General features: G+C 35.8%; 1 long non-coding RNA gene across 3 annotated transcripts; it reads right to left on the bottom strand.

The window, feature by feature from the left end:
• Positions 1–467: 467 nt before the first annotated feature.
• LOC138691287 (uncharacterized) lies at positions 468–4,390 on the bottom strand. Of its 3 annotated transcripts, none has more exons than XR_011329800.1 (6): positions 4,215–4,390; positions 3,172–3,362; positions 2,918–2,976; positions 2,710–2,769; positions 1,699–1,990; positions 468–1,357 (listed from the first exon to the last, which is right to left on the bottom strand). It is a non-coding gene; the product is annotated as an uncharacterized lncRNA (long non-coding RNA). The 3 variants fall into 3 exon arrangements; XR_011329801.1 differs by having other exon boundaries at positions 468–1,826; positions 1,929–1,990; XR_011329799.1 differs by having other exon boundaries at positions 468–1,990.
• Positions 4,391–16,383: the final 11,993 nt, after the last annotated feature.

The raw sequence follows: 16,383 nt of genomic DNA, 5'->3' as shown, positions 1-16,383 counted from the left end.
CATTTGCCCTAGAATCCGATGTCTGCTCATGAGACAACTGTCAGGAGATAATGTGGTAGGGTGCCAAGTTCCCTTCTCCTTCCTTGCATATATCGCTCACCAGTAGGAGTAGGCCTAACATATTTCATTAATCAGACTTAAGATATGCTTGCTATATACAGTATTATTATTTAACAAACTGTAACAGTTTATTAAATTTTAGACGTGACAGTTTTTCTTCATTTCCTGAAAGTTTTGGAATTGGCATTTATGTTTTGCAAGGGAGCTGTTTCATTCACGCTAGGCCTAGTGATTCATGTATGCAAACATATTCATATCGTTACTTTTTATATATATTTTATTGCTTGGATCCCTCACAGTGATGTCTTAACAGGCTAAGATGATTCAAACACAAAGGTTTGATAAATACATTTTTAAAATTATGACCAGGTACACTGTAGGCTATTTAAAACAATAAAAATGCACTGTATCTGCAATTCAAATTTATTTTACATAAGCAAAATATGGTAAAACAACATTTTTCAAGAGGCACATTAATTGAAGCGTCGGCTGGAACAACGTTATAAATTATATTTGGTAAAATTTACAGGAGCTGCAAAAATGTGTATATGCGTACAACTTTGTTCTTATGAGGGTAGCAAACTTTTGAGTGGACAAATTTCACGTACTGCATTGATGGACAGTTGCAAGCCAAGGAGTATAGCAAGGTAACATGACATACAACATTATTACACGGAAACACACCGAATGAAAATTTTGTAACTTACAACGTTGTTCCAGCTGACGCTTCAATTGTATTCAGGTACTCTGTGAATGTGTACTTAAAACAAGAGAGATGCACTATAGTTGCAATTAAATTTAAAATTTATTTATTTATTTTGTGTGAACAAAACACGACATTTTTCAGGAGACACAATAAGCATAATCATGTATTACATCCACTATCTCATTATATATATGCTATGGTACATGTCATATTTACAAATTAATAATATACAGGCTAATACATAAGAGTACATAGTAACTGTAATTAAACACAACACAAATACATATGCAAATACACAAAACTTGGAAAACTGTGGCAGAGCCAACTTCAGCTATAAGCCCCATTTGTTAGAGATCTGCACGGGCCATAATTCTTAGGCCCGGCCCATCTCGGCCTGATCTGAACCAGACCCGAACCCAACCAGAAACCTTAGATTAGTTAATAATTATCACCTGACTCGAACCTAATCCTGAAGACTAGCAGATAAAGCAGAGGCCAGAGACCACAGAGATCAAGAACAGCTGCAAGAGATTATCACTCCATTAGAAGGATGAGAAGAAGTAATCTCCCAGTCATCCAGGTCAAACAAATCTGGTCAACAAAATTAAACATATTTTTTGTTAAAACATAAAGAATGGGTGATTATTGTAGCATTTACTTTCTGCCACTAATTGAAGATGTCTTTGTAGATAGACCATTCATTAAAGAGGAGGAAAAAGTAATGTAAAAACTCCAAATCTTACTTTTGATATTCCAAACCCCATCTCTTTGCAAACATGAGGATATGACTTACTTTTATTTCAAATCATTCTATGTTATAATGTTAGATTCCAACTTTCAACTAATGTATTTTTTAAAGAAATCACTGTAATAGTACTGAAGTTCATGAATTTCTAACATCTCAAGTAAAAGTAAGTCAACATTAAACTTACAGTTCACAGATGGAGAAAGATTTTTCAATGTGGCTAATGCATTCCTCAGGGGCTTGCTTTTTCTTTCTTTCTTTTTTTTTTTAAGCATCCTTGGGGTGTAACTCGATCAGCTATTATCCCATTATCAGCTGAAATATTTAAGAGAGGGATATATGCTTATATTCAGATCTTTCTGAGTTTAGCCTACACTACCTACACTGAATAAACCAGTAATTTCACTTAAAACTTACTTTCATTACACTGTGTAAATACCCGTACAGTGGAAGACCTTCACCTGCTGCACCAGCTGACTCTGTAATATTTTAAGAGTGGAATTAATTCATAAGATATTTAATTCTGGAGAAAGATGATGTTTTATCATAAATGTGTGGACACTTCAAAGTCAGCAGCTGTAACAGTATTGTATTTTCTAACGTGCTATTAATCCAAACTCATTTTTAACAATAAGAAAGTGAAGCTGCAATAAAAAAGAGAGAGAGAGAAAACCAAGCAAATAGTTCTATTGTAAATAGAGTGTAGTCAGTTTCTGTTTTACCTTATGAAAAGATATTTTTCAGTTTTTCTGTACACAAAAAATCATTCACAAGTTTCAAAATGAGAATCCTCACGGTAAAATTGAAATACAACTTAACATAATGTGGCCTAATCTAATTACAAACCCATTACAGAGAAATCTGAAAATAAATTCTTCAGTTTAGTGTACTTTCTATTTTTAGGCCTACATTTATAAATTTCAAATTCCCACTCAAATCCCACATAATATTATAATACAATGATGTTTAGTTTTTATGACATCCATTTCTTGTGACCATTTCATCATTATGTACAATTTATATTTTAACTTTTGCATCTAATTTATCTACTGCTTGCTGCAGATTTCATATAGTATGTGTGTTAGTTTTATTTTCAACATGTTGGCTGAAAATGTGTTTACATGTTACAGCTATTTCAGATTGGAAAAGGATCATACGTAGAATGTGAAAGAATGTTTTGTAGTATAAATCAAATTACCTGGAGATATTGTTGGGATGTCCAGTTTCACTTCAAAAACTAGAGAATTGCACTGTGAACCTGAATGGTAATAATAGAAATAATAGTATTATAAAGTAATACCGACATTAAATTAAATTTGTATAACAACTTTCAAGAATCTAATATTTTCTTTTATCTCTAAAGCTCATCATCTTTTCTTCTGACTCTTAATTCCTTACACACTAACCTCATTCGTGTTATTAGCTGCACTGGTATCAGTGGAACTTGGTTTAGTTACTACTTCGGCTGTAACAAAAGTAAGTAAATAAATAAATGAGTGAATGAATAAATAAATAAAAAGAATTCAAACTTGTGTTATACAATTTCCTCTGCTTATTATGTAATAATTGTATAAATTAACATATAAGTGAACTTATGCATTGAATATTAATAAAAATCACTGAGAAATCACTCAATTGATAGGAGAATTAAATCACTTACCTTGGCTAAGTTTGGATTTGGTTTTGCTTCAGTTGGAGGGGCTCCAATTGTTTGTAGCCTGCATTGTCTCTCTGCAGCAGCAATTTTCTTTGTGTTCTTTTCCAAGAATTCAAATTTGCTTCTCAGCTGTTTTCAGGTTCTTGTATTTGTGCTGATGTTACTATATTCTTCCCATGCTTCATTCTATATTACTAAAAAGGAAGTAAAACTAGGTTAATTCCATATGCAACCTACAACAGTAGAAGATATACTGTAATTCTCTTTTTCCCTTATCTAAGTTTCTATACTTAAATAAGCAAGAGCTTTTAATGGACGATTGTCAGTACAATATCAAACATGACTATACTGTACATAGAAACTTTGGAAAAAACTGAATATCTTCTGTTTCTGTGTTATTTTACGAGGTGTTGAATGTGCATTACAGTGAGTGATTATAGTCGAACTGGTAGCAGCAACAGATATTGCATTTTAGTGGAAACGTCTCTCCACCTCATGCTGTTCTTTTAAAAAATAATGTTAGGCCCTATCTGTGATCGAATGGTATTATAGGCCTAATACAAAATATCCGCCCATTTACTAACAGTAAAATACGTAGGCCTAACATACTGAAATATTGGTAATTTGCTAGGAACAGTGTACCTTGCTGTACTAATGTTGGTTAGAAATCCCAGGCCAAAAACAGCATTCATTATTATCAATAACAGTGAACGTTTCTTTTTAAACGAGTTACTATGCCTTCGACCCATGATTTGAAGCCGTGAGTACATTATTTCTAAAAAAAATACCGAAATAGGCCCTATTCACTAATAATGTAGGCTATACAACAAACTGAAAGCACACTTAATATCAATTACAATACAAAAATAATTGCCACCTACACTTCTTGTGCAGTTACACATGAATAAAACAATGATTATGGAGAAAAACGCACTTTTGCTGGAACCCGCACCCGTCCTCTTTAGGCCTACTAATTAAAACCAAAATATTATCATATTGTAGGAATTATGACTATTCGAAAAGAAACATAACCTTTAAAATCTTACCTTTTGCTTCCATGTAAAGTTTCTTCATACAGTATGTGTAAGTTTCTGTTCTTCACTCTGTTATTTTCTTGGCTGGAGCTTCAGCATTATAATAAATAATAACAATAATGCTTGCAATAAAACCTCAAAATAAATAGTACCATATAAACACGGAACATAAACATGAAATACGCGGGGAAAGGTATACCAACGCAATAAATTTCACTACATTTTCAGTAACTTCATTGCCAACGTAATAAAAATGTTACTATATCTTCCGGATAACAATCCTGCAGTTAAAATTCGCTGGTAGTACAGTACAAAATACTTAACTTCCAGATTGCTAAACTGGAGTATACGAATCTGGAGCTTTAACAGGCGATCGTAGTACAGGCCCTTAATGTATTCAAGATTGTCGCCTACATGATACTTTAACTTAACGCTTAGCAATGGTTTGGCCACATTTCTAAAATTGCATTTTGGTTGACGGGATCATATTTCACTCACTCAAACAATATCAGTCATTTCGAATGTTGAGTTGAAGAAATGATTACAAGCTGGTTTATCAGTCTTTAAAAGATTGTAGATTCAAAATATCTTGAGCCAAACAATCCTTAAGTACTCAAATTCCAAAATTCCATTCTGGACTGCTACAATACAGAGACTTGAGCAGAAGTAATGTGATCACTTTGATGAAAAGAAAAGAGCACTGGCCACTCGTGGCATTTTTTGTATGTAAAATATGTGATTGAGAACTGATGACCAAGACAGAAAATAATAATAATAATAATAATAATAATAATAATAATAATAATATTAATAATAATATTAATAATAATAACAATAATATTAATAATAATAATAATAATAATAATAATAATAATAATAATAATAATAATATAGCATGCACAATTAATTTCTTGCTACAACTAAATTCTTCTAAATTATCAAACACAATTTCAGATATTCTTTCGGCTGTCCTGTGATCTGAAAGTCCTGTTAATTCTTGTGTTTTATTATAGCTTATTTTGTTCATTTTTAAGTAATTTGTTTTTTATTTATTTTGTTTTATATAATAATATATTATTTTAAATTATTTATTATTTCGTTTGTTCTATTCTTTTAAAATGACCAATGAACTGCATTTAAGAAGGCTACAAGGGTACTTGAAAATTCTTATTGTAGTCTCTGACAGGGTTTCCACTCAACCACCCAGAAAGAAGGGTCGCAGTATTAGGATACGCGGTCATATCCTCATACGCGGTTTAAGTCAAGACATGGGGTACCCTGCTCTCCGTACTCTCCTGTCCTTAGCTCCACTGCTAGAAAAAACCGTTTGCTGTAAGATATTTGGATGGTTCCTCGGAAAGTTTTTCTAAGGTCTGAGATGTGTAGTGGCGACAAGTCACGACAGAAAGTGGAAGTTTGAAGAAAATTATTACGTCGGGACGCATTAAAAATAACAATTTGAAATTAAAATGTTTTCTATCCTCAGAGGTACGAAATTAAACTAGGATCATCCTCATATCCTTCATGGAGGAATCGCTACTGGAAAAGAGAGTTTATTTCATGACTTATTTCAAAGACCAAGTTTTATTAGTCACTCGGCCACTTCGTTCTTTCGTGTGGAGGCATATTAAACTATGCAATCACAACGTTGGACTCTCGCCAACCAATGTACTCGTAGCGTCATTTCTAGTGATGACATGTGACGTTTAAAATTCAGTTTCAATAAATTGAAATATCTCCCATCTAGTTTGCGTGTCTATGATATTTATTTGGAAATACAGAAGATTACTTACTTACTTACTTACTTACTTACTTAATGGCTTTTAAGGAACCCAGAGGTTCATTACAGCCCTCACATATGCCCGCCATTGGTCCCTATCCTGAGCAAGATTAATCCAGTCTCTATCATCATATCCCACCTCCCTCAAATCCATTTTAATATTATCTTCCCATCTACTTCTCGGCCTCCCTAAAGGTCTTTTTCCCTCCGGCCTCCCAACTAACACTCTATATGCATTTCTGGATTCGCCCATACGTGCTACATGTCCTGCCCATCTCAAACATCTGGATTTAATGTTCCTAATTATGTCAGGTGAAAAATACAATGCGTGCAGTTCTGTGTTGTGTAACTTTCTCCATTCTCCTGCAACTTCATCCTTCTTAGCCCCAAATATTTTCCTAAGTACCTTATTCTCAAACACCCTTAACCAGAGAGTCTAAGTTTCACAACCATAAAGAACAACCGGTAATATAACTGTTTTATAAATTCTAACCTTCAGATTTTTTGACAGCAGACTGGATGATAAAAGCTTCTCAACCGAATAATAATATGCATTTCCCATATTTATTCTGTGTTTAATTTCCTCCCGAATATCATTTATATTTGTTACTGTTGCTCCAAGATATTTGAACTTCTCCACCTCTTCAAAAGATAAATTTCCAATTTTTATATTTCCATTTCGTACAATATTCTCGTCACGAGACATAATCATATACTTTGTCTTTTCGGGATTTACTTCCGAACCTATCTCTTTACTTGCTTCCAGTAAAATTCCCGTATTTTCCCTAATCGTTTGTGGATTTTCTCCTAACATATTCACGTCATCCGCATAGACAAGCAGTTGATGTAACCAGTTCAATTCCAAACCCTCTCTGTTATCCTGGACTTTCCTAATGGCATACTCTAGAGCAAAGTTAAAAAGTAAAGGTGACAGTGCATCTCCTTGCTTTAGCTCACAGTGAATTGGAAACGCATCTGACAGAAACTGAACTCTACTGTACGTTTCACTGAGACACAGTTTAATTAATCGAACTACTTTTGTTGGGAATACCAAATTCAATAAGAATATCTTATAAAACTTCTCTCTTAACCGAGTCATATGCCTTTTTGAAACCTACAAATAACTGATGCACTGTACCCTTATACTCCCATTTTTTCTCCATTATCTGTCGAATACAAAATATCTGATCAATAGTTGATCTATTACGCCTAAAACCACACTAATGATCCCCAATAATTTCATCTACATATTGAGTTAATCTTCTCAAAAGAATATTGGACGAAATTTTGTATGACGTCAACAAAAGTGATATTTCTCGAACTGTGAACTTAACTGATTACGCAACATCGACAAACACAAATATTAGAGTACTACGGAACAGTTCATGTTTCGTAAAATTGTAACTGAATTTCTTTTCTTAATTATTTTACAAATTACATCCCAAGTAACAAGGTAACAAGAAGTAGTTACCCAAGAAATTTGCGTCAATGTGTGCGCCGTTAAATTTTTAATGAAGAAGAGACATGAACCAGCTACAGTAATTAACGGTTCTTCATTCCGTCAGAGTTTAATTAATTTAAAACGGAAACATAAAGAAGATCACAGCCACTCTCCCACCCGCAGAAGAGCTTGAACAAGGTTTTCAAATTTTACTTGACTTGTGTCGTACCTGGCAGTTTCCCAGGGGCAAATTAACTTGTCTTCACACGAAGGTAAGCAAAGTTGGTGGTAATTACATTTTCATTATTAAGACGCGATCATGCCGGCTTGTCCAGATATTGTATTATCAGGGTCGGCTCCCGCGGGATCCGTCACTAGCAGCACCACGTCAAATTAATTAAAACAATTAGTTGTTACTCTAATGCAACAAGGTTGCACAAAATACGTATATTATAAAATCTATCTTGTAAATTTATTTACACTCTATAGCAGCAATTTCTTAACAACCGGCATTATTACCATCTCATTCAGACGCTAAACAACCTGAGATGATGATACAGCGTCGTAAAATAACCTACTAAAATAACTGATACTTCACAAATTTTTTGAGAGAGAGAGATGAAGAAATTCCACGGAGGAAAACTTCAGAATAAATCCCATAATATGTTACAATAGCAGTGAAGAATTCACAGTCATTGTCGTAATATTACAGTTGCATGTTTGGACTATACAGTGTGTTAGGAGTTTGAGTGTATAAATTTTAACAGGTAGTTATGTATGAAATAGTTTTTTTGTATGAAATAGAGCCAATACTTCTAATGAAATATTTTTCTACAACGCATAGTTCAACTAATAAAAAATAAATTGTGTGGAAAGTTTCGTTGCCGATGTTTTCATATCTGTTTAAAATTTTAGGGTGCTATTCATAGACATTTCGCTAGCCCGCGTTACGACCGTGCTAAACTAGTCCCGGCTATCGACTGATTACTTGTACAGGATTCATATCATATCCTATCGCTAACACTGGTTTATGGATACGAAAAACATTAGTTCGCTGATAATCCACCGTAAGCCCGCGCTAAGAATGTCTATGAATATGGCCTCTAAAGTTTACTATGAACGTTGCGATAGATACTAAAAAGATGAACAATTTATGTCTTTGTCTTTTTTGCATAAAGTGAACCGTTAATCACAAATTAATGCTCAAATTATATTATCTGTCCGTTCCGTGTAACTAGTATTGTACGTGGCATCAATTTGTGAATAAACGGTTCACTATATGCAAAAAAGACAGACATAAAATTGTTAATCTTTTTAATATCTACCGCGACATTCATAGTAAATCTTAAAATTTTAAAGATATATGAAAACATCGGCAACAGAACTTACCACAAATTTATTTTCATTGATTTAACTATGCGTTGTAGCAAAATATTTCATTAGAAATATCTAGAAATCGAAAATTTGATAATTTTTAACATCAAATATATATTAAATAAAAAATAAATATTAAATAAGATAAAAATAAGCGGCTGCGAATAAAGGGAAATTGCAGGGAAACATGTAATACAGAATTATCACACCAACTATGAGTGTAAGCCAAAAAGTAAGATAACAAGAGCTCTTATAGGTAACATATTCCCCCTCTTGCTCGAATTTTCCACCAGAGCTACAGCAGCAGACCACAGCTTTTATCACGCAGCTATTAGATGGTGCATATTTGCGTTAGGCTATCACAATATCAGTGGAAGTGGGTAGTACGTCCGGTTTTTGCGTCTGAATGACACGTCACCAGAAGAAATTCATCGTCAACTTGTTGAGGTGTACGAAGCCAAGCGGTGCTTTCGGTGGGAGGTACAGGTACTGGACATCCTCCTTACAGCCTCGACCCATCAGTGATTTCTATCTCTTCGGACCATTAAAGAAGCACTTGGCTGGTAAGCGATTCAACACCGTTACGGCCGTTCAGCAAGCGTCATGACGTGACTTCAGGACTTAACGCAGATTTCTTCTATGCCGGCATAGATGCCTTGTGTCTACTGTTAGAACAAGTGTTTTGACGAGTGAATCAAGGCATTCAGAAACCCCACATATCGACTTTTTATGAAAATCGGGATTACATGGATTTCGTGCTTCTAGGGTGCTATGCATAGACATTTCGCTAGCCCGTTCTACGAGCGTGCTAAACTAGCCCCGGCTATCGAGTGATTACTTGTACAGGATTCATATCATATCATATCGCTAACACTGGTTTATGAATACGAAAAAAATTAGTTTGCTGATCATCCACCGGAAGACCGCGCTAAGAATGGCTATGAATATGTCCCTTAATGTTTAGACGGCATCGTTACAAACAGAAAAAAACACAAGTGCCCACTCCCAGTGTGCAGTAGTGAGGTGTACAAATATCTCTGTTCAAGTAGAAACCCCATATATTGTATACCATAACAAATTATTTCCCTATCAGAGGCCACTCATACCTTCCCTGTGGCAGGGACTTTAGTGTAGTGAAAAGGAAGATAAAACGTGAGGACAGAATTTACCTGTTGAAACAGTAGCCTATGTGATTGCAGAGTCTAGCGTGAAATGTAATAACTTTAAAGTGAAATTCCTAGAACTGATGAAATATTGTGTTTCAAGTGATGGGGGCCTAATTTCTATAAGAGGAATGTCTTGTCTGTAGAGATCAAAGCAAGAGAAATCTCCCGGAATGACAAACAGCATTTTAAGGTTTCTGAATTTATGCAGTGTCATTATTCACATGAAACCAAAGGCGTATTAGCCTAAATGTAAGAAATGTATTGTGTACCAAAGGAACATATATTTTTATTAGCTGATCCATCTTTAATAACCCCACAGCCTACAATCTTTGCATACCAAGGGAGTTTCCCTATAAACCGGAAGAAAATGGTAGATCTACAGAAATTCAAAACGTACCTTCCAGACGAAGATGATATAAATATGTTCCATTCTAACATATACAATTGGCGGCGTGTATGTGACAGATACCCAGAAGGATGGCTGTTAAAACATTGTAATTATATAAAATATTAAAGAAGGAAATAATATACTCCAATTAAACTGAAAAGTATTTTAATTGCGTCTAAGAATTTCAGAAATCCCATAAGTACATTAAATATAAAGTTTATTTTCTTCGTTACCATTTGACCCAGAATATCAGGGTTTTGTGTGTATGCTTCTACTTACCCATCAAAAGTAAACATAAACAATAAATATTCTAATCCTAACACAACAATATCTGTAGAGTTTTTGGTTTCTCCTGAAAAATTTGGTTCAGTGTAGAGTAGTGACAAAAAAAAACCGGACCGATCCTTGTAGCTGATTTCAGAGCCTTGTTCACTCCAGAGCACGATAGACTGGTAACTAAGACTTTCGTGATTCGAATCCTGCCTGGGAAGGAAACTTTTTTTTGTTCCTTATTCAAATTTATTCCCAATACTTTCCAATTAGGCCTATGTAAAACTGGTTTGTTACAGTACCACAATCTAATATATACAGTCGCGAAGCTCAATACGTAGTAAATATGCAAACATTAGATAGTTGCTCACCACTAGGATCGCTAATATCGCCTCATTACAGGCAATGTAAAATAGTACCGTCACAGTCTATTGTTTCTAGCACCCTCAAAACTCAAGCTTCGTGACTGTATATAGTAGACTGTGACAGTACCACTCCAAATGTTTAAGGTCCTCCACGGCTTCTTCTCCCATTGCATATATATATAGGGGTTGTACTTCCATTCGTTCACGCGATGTCACCTGACCTGTTGTATAAATAAATAGTCGTCCAACTCTGAATTTGTCTAAATATGTTCATTCCTTTTGCGTCCTAAAAGTGTAGAGTGAGCGGTTTTCATGAAATAAATTTTATTTCTGCAGCTCTAGCCACTTTTTCATCTGTAGACTATAACTTTCCAACTGTGTATTGAGTTTTTTTTTTTTTAGATTGCTGTAAATATTTAATCCAGTCAGTGTGCTGCTCAGCTGAAATGTTAGTTTATGACTCCTGTTGATTTCACTTTTTTAAGGGAAATGCGAGATCGTTCTCGCTTTCATAAAATACATATGAGTGTATACATAATTAAACATGTTCAAAAACTTTAACGCGTACACAGATATTGTACCTGCCAGAATTCTTGCCAAATTTTAATTTATTCCATGTATACTGACAAGTTAAAGAGTAAAGTTCAAAATGGACGCGGGGATATGCATCGAAGACTTGTGGCATAGATACGGACGGAAGATGGGACAAGCCCAGGCGCAGTTAGGCCACTGATATACGCTCAATGTGCTATATTCAAATTTTGACATGCAGGAGAAATGGTCAGCAAATTTCACCTGTAGCCCTTTATTAGTCTCAGAGTTCTTTTACGTGTCATAAATCTAAAACACGAGATCTCTCACGTTTACTTTCATACGGAAGGAAGTCATGCTGAGTGATACGGATATTTATCGCCCTTAGAAAATTTCACCACCTTCGGAAGGGTTTTAACACATGAATCTAGTCGCCAGTAGTGAGAGTGATAAAATCATTAAGCCACAAATACAGGACGACTCGTTTAGTGTTTAAAAAAATACAATAACAGAAATGACTCAAGCATCCTCTGATTGAGTTTCTGGCTGATAAGCAGTGTTGCCAACACGGTGCTTTTCCCACTAAATCTAGTTTTTTTCTCTCTGTCGGTGGGGAAAAATTATTGAGCGTGGGCTGTGGGAAATCTAGTTTTTTTTCGTGCTCAGGTCAGTGGACTTTTTTCCCTTAAACAACTAAACTCGACTTTGTCGTGTGTTAGCATTCCTCTTATCTGTAGTGAAGGGGAAGTCTCGAATCATTCATAACACGTGGAGCCACCACACCATGTTTAACAGTGGTTTTTGGTGTAAAGTTTTTCAGTAGCTTATAATGATGCTTCAGATATGAATTCGTTCAAAGAATTGGTCGAGTTCGCACTTTCTATGCTCTGTCTTCCCTGGTCAAATGCAGAAGTAGAAAGGCTATTTAGCCAGATGAATATAATTAAAACGAAAATTAGAAATAGAATGGGGACAAAAGTATCACGGTGAATTTTAACAGTTAAGGCTGCACTGAGACGGTGTGATAAATGTTGCCATGATTTTGACTTGCCTGAACACTGTTAAAAAAATCGGAACAATGGAAACATACAAACCAGAAACTGCAGGTGCTTCGGCTTCCATAACTACGGCTGAAATTTAAGAATAATAATAAGAAGAAGACGATAATGATTATATAGAATCTCTTCTTCTGTAGTTTCGGTAAGTTTTTAATCATTATTTATAGCCTATTATTACTATTTTTTAAATATGCAATATAGATCTAAAAATCTAGTGGAGTTTTTTTTTTAAGCATTTAGTGTATTTCTGCAAACTGGAGTTGGCAACGCTACTGATAAGCACATCTATTATCAGGCAGAACATCTCACTTGGGGATATCTGTCAGAGGAAGAACAATTGTTTGTATGCAACTGAAATCTGACTATATATTGCAATATGTAGCTAGTCCGCGATGTACAAAAAGGAGGGAGAAAGGAATTGGTCAACCTACCCGATTATCTCCTGGCCTAGTTGCCTTATAAGTGGTGCATTCTTGGTATTACTTGTGAGGTTCAGACCTGTGTCGGACAGTGGACTAAACAACAACAACCAACAATTTAGTAAAGTTGCAACCGTGAATGAAAAAGCAGGAGGGTTGAAACTATACAGGAGAAAACACATTCTAGGGCCTACTTGAGGGGAAAAAATAACACAGAGAGAAAATTCCACACTATGTTCAAATGAAATTAAGGCTGAGAAGAACAAAATGAATAAGGGGAGTACCAAGAGCATTTCTATTGCATAAGCCAAATGCACAAACCTACAGGGGAAGATCAGAAAATGATCGCAGAATATCTGGTACCAGAACAGATTGCAGAAACGAAACTAAGAGGAAGAAATGGTGGAAAAAGAAGATAGACAGACAAGAAGAGGGAAGAGACTAATAAGAGAAATGACGAGGGGACAAATGCATGGAGGAAATTGAGTAGAAGAAGGAAAATAAGGAGGTTAAGAGAAAGTTCATTAATTCATTCATACTTTTGTGCCCAAGGGTAGATCTTTCACTGCAAACGCAGCATTCTCGAATCTTTTGTATTTTCTGCCTTCCCCTTAGTCTTCGCAAATGATCCATATATCTTAATGTTCCCTATCACCTGATATCTTCTTCTGCCCAGAACTTTTCTTCCGTTCACCATTCCTACCAGTGCATCCTTCAGAAGCCAGTTTCTTCTTAGCCAGTAACACAGCCAATTTCTTTTTCTCTTCCTGATCAGTTTCAGCATTATTCTTTCTTCACCCACGCTTTCTAGCACAAGTTAATTTTTTATTCTACCTGTCCATTTCACACGCTCCATTCTTCTCCAATCCACATTTTAAATGCTTCTAGTTGCTTCTATTCACTTGTTGTAATGCCCATGTTTCTGCCCCCATACAGTGCCACACTCCAAACAAAGCACTTTAGTCTCTTCCTTGGTTCTTTTTCCAGAGGTCCTTTTTCTATTAAAAGCTTTCTTTCCCATTGCTGTCCTCCTTTTGACTTCCTGGCAGCAGCTCATGTTACTATTTACACCTAATTATTTGAAGCTGTCCACTTGTTCAACTGCTTCATTTATAATTCGCACGTTTACATCCTTTATTTTTCTTCCGACAACCATGGTCTTCTCGTTTGCATTTATCTTCATCCATATTGCTCACAGTTGCCATTTAGCTTCAGAAGCATGTCCCTTAGTATCGTGTCCTCTTCTGCTAACAACTCCATATCATCAGCATATCTTATGCACTTTATTCTTCTTCCTCCTACTATCTTTTCTCTCATGTTCTAAAAACAGTTCTTCACTACATTCTCCAAGTAGATGTTGAACAGGGTAGGTGATAAAGATATTTTTGTCGTACTCCTAACCCTATTCCACTTCCCACTGACATTTCTTCTTCTATCATGACTTTGACTCGTTGCTTAATAAGAGAAAATAGGAGAGAAAGAAAGAAAAGGACATGTACGGAAAAGAAGGGCGGAGGAGGACGAGGAGAAGAAAGGCAAACTGCGTGGGAGAGAGCAAATAGAAAAGAGAATTAGGCATAGAGAATGATTGGCAGATATGTTTCTAATACATAAAATACAGTACTTTCATTTTATGTGGATGAAGTTATGTCGCGATTGGAAGCATCAGACAGCTGTGGTCGTCAGCACTCGCTGAAATGAGTAACGGGTAAGAAGTGTATATGAATATGCACCGTCGTGCAGAAGACAGAAGAAGTATACCCACCAGCAGCCACGGATGCACACTAGTGCAGCTGTCATCAGCACAGTGCACCCTCGGGCTAGCGTCTCTTACCCGCGGATAAGAGACTGCACTATGGCGCATCCGTGCCTGCTGGCGGGTATGCTCTTTTCCTCTTCCTACTGCACGACGGGGCATATTACGATGCTCTGCTTCCCTGTTACCCATGACGTCCACTGTGCTAGTGCAATGTCTTATCCGTAAGACATGCTAGCCAGAGGGTGTAGTGTGCCGATGACAGCAAAACGACTCTTATATCTGGACGCGGTTCATCATTTCATCAGTTAAGACAGCCGAGCAAATTGATGACCACCGGCGTAACTCAGGGGTAGGGAGGTGGTCTCGAGCGTGGGTTCCAATTCTACTTGGGCTGATTATCTGCTTGGTTTTTCCCAACTATGAAGCGAATACCAGGTAATTCCTTCCTCGCAATTATCATCTCGCTGTCATAAGTTATATAAATGCGTAGTTGATAAAAACAGGTACTATTCGAATGAAATGCGTATCACTCCACGAATCACAACATAATATCGCACTGTGTGACAATGGCTGCCGCCGACTATTTTAATGCATTACGTAGAACACGTACACGAGTAAGCGAGGCAGAACTGAACTTGCATGCGGCGTCACCACTTTTAAACTTGGGCGTGACCTAATGGAAGCTGAGCTATTTCTGTATTTCCTCTTCCCTACACGTAGCTTTTAACTTCCACATATTTTCTCGTTTGAGATTGGTTCACTGCGTCCAGAGGAGGGTACTGATAAGCCCTTTTCCACAAATTTTATCTCTTGAGATCTAAGAAAAATTTACCCGACATATTTCAGGTGCAAGAGCCGTGAATACAGTTTCAAAAGATAGCTACGGCAAAAGTGAAGTTTGACAGTAGAAGTCGGGTTTCTCGTCACGAACTCTCTGTAGAAGATGAAGTTCAGAGATGGCATTAAGGACATAAACGTTATACAAGAGGAGATCGAATAAAAACATCAATAAAGATTAGAAAGGAAAGGTAACGGACAAAATACCGCAATCGCGAATAAGCTAGTGAAAAGAATAACAGAAAAAATTGCTTAAGGTAGTGTTCTACTATAAATAAATATAAATAGGAAGATGAAAAGTGTGACTAAGCACTTAGATGGTGAGACACAAATATGCAAACGCTCAACCAGTCAAATACACAAGACAAAGTAACAGTGAATGGAACGCCTCAGTCAAGGGGGAATTAACAAGATCTTTCTTCCCTAGTTTAAAGGATAGGTTTTTTTAAAAACTACATATGTGTAGAAACTTATCAACTAACATAACAGGTCATGGGAAATTGAGATCATATTTCATAGACTTAAGATCATGGACGATCCGATATGTCCTTGTAAACAGATGTTCATCACCTGCTCTGGGAATGTGAATTATTATGTAAACAAAGACTAATTCTCAGAAATAATGTGATTAAACCCGGCGATCACAGACTGACCAACAATTCTGATTTAGTAAATAAATATACGAAACCATTTCAAAAAATTACAAAAACTATTAATTTTGACACTTTGTAAATAGTAAAGTCAAGAAAAGTAGGATAATTAGTTAAATAATGTACCTATAAACATTGCATTT

The sequence above is a fragment of the Periplaneta americana genome, chromosome 16, assembly GCF_040183065.1.
Source record: "Periplaneta americana isolate PAMFEO1 chromosome 16, P.americana_PAMFEO1_priV1, whole genome shotgun sequence".
NCBI classification, from domain to species: Eukaryota; Metazoa; Arthropoda; class Insecta; order Blattodea; family Blattidae; genus Periplaneta; species Periplaneta americana.
Note: the sequence above shows the minus strand (reverse complement) of the source record. Positions and strands in the feature narration are given on the sequence as shown.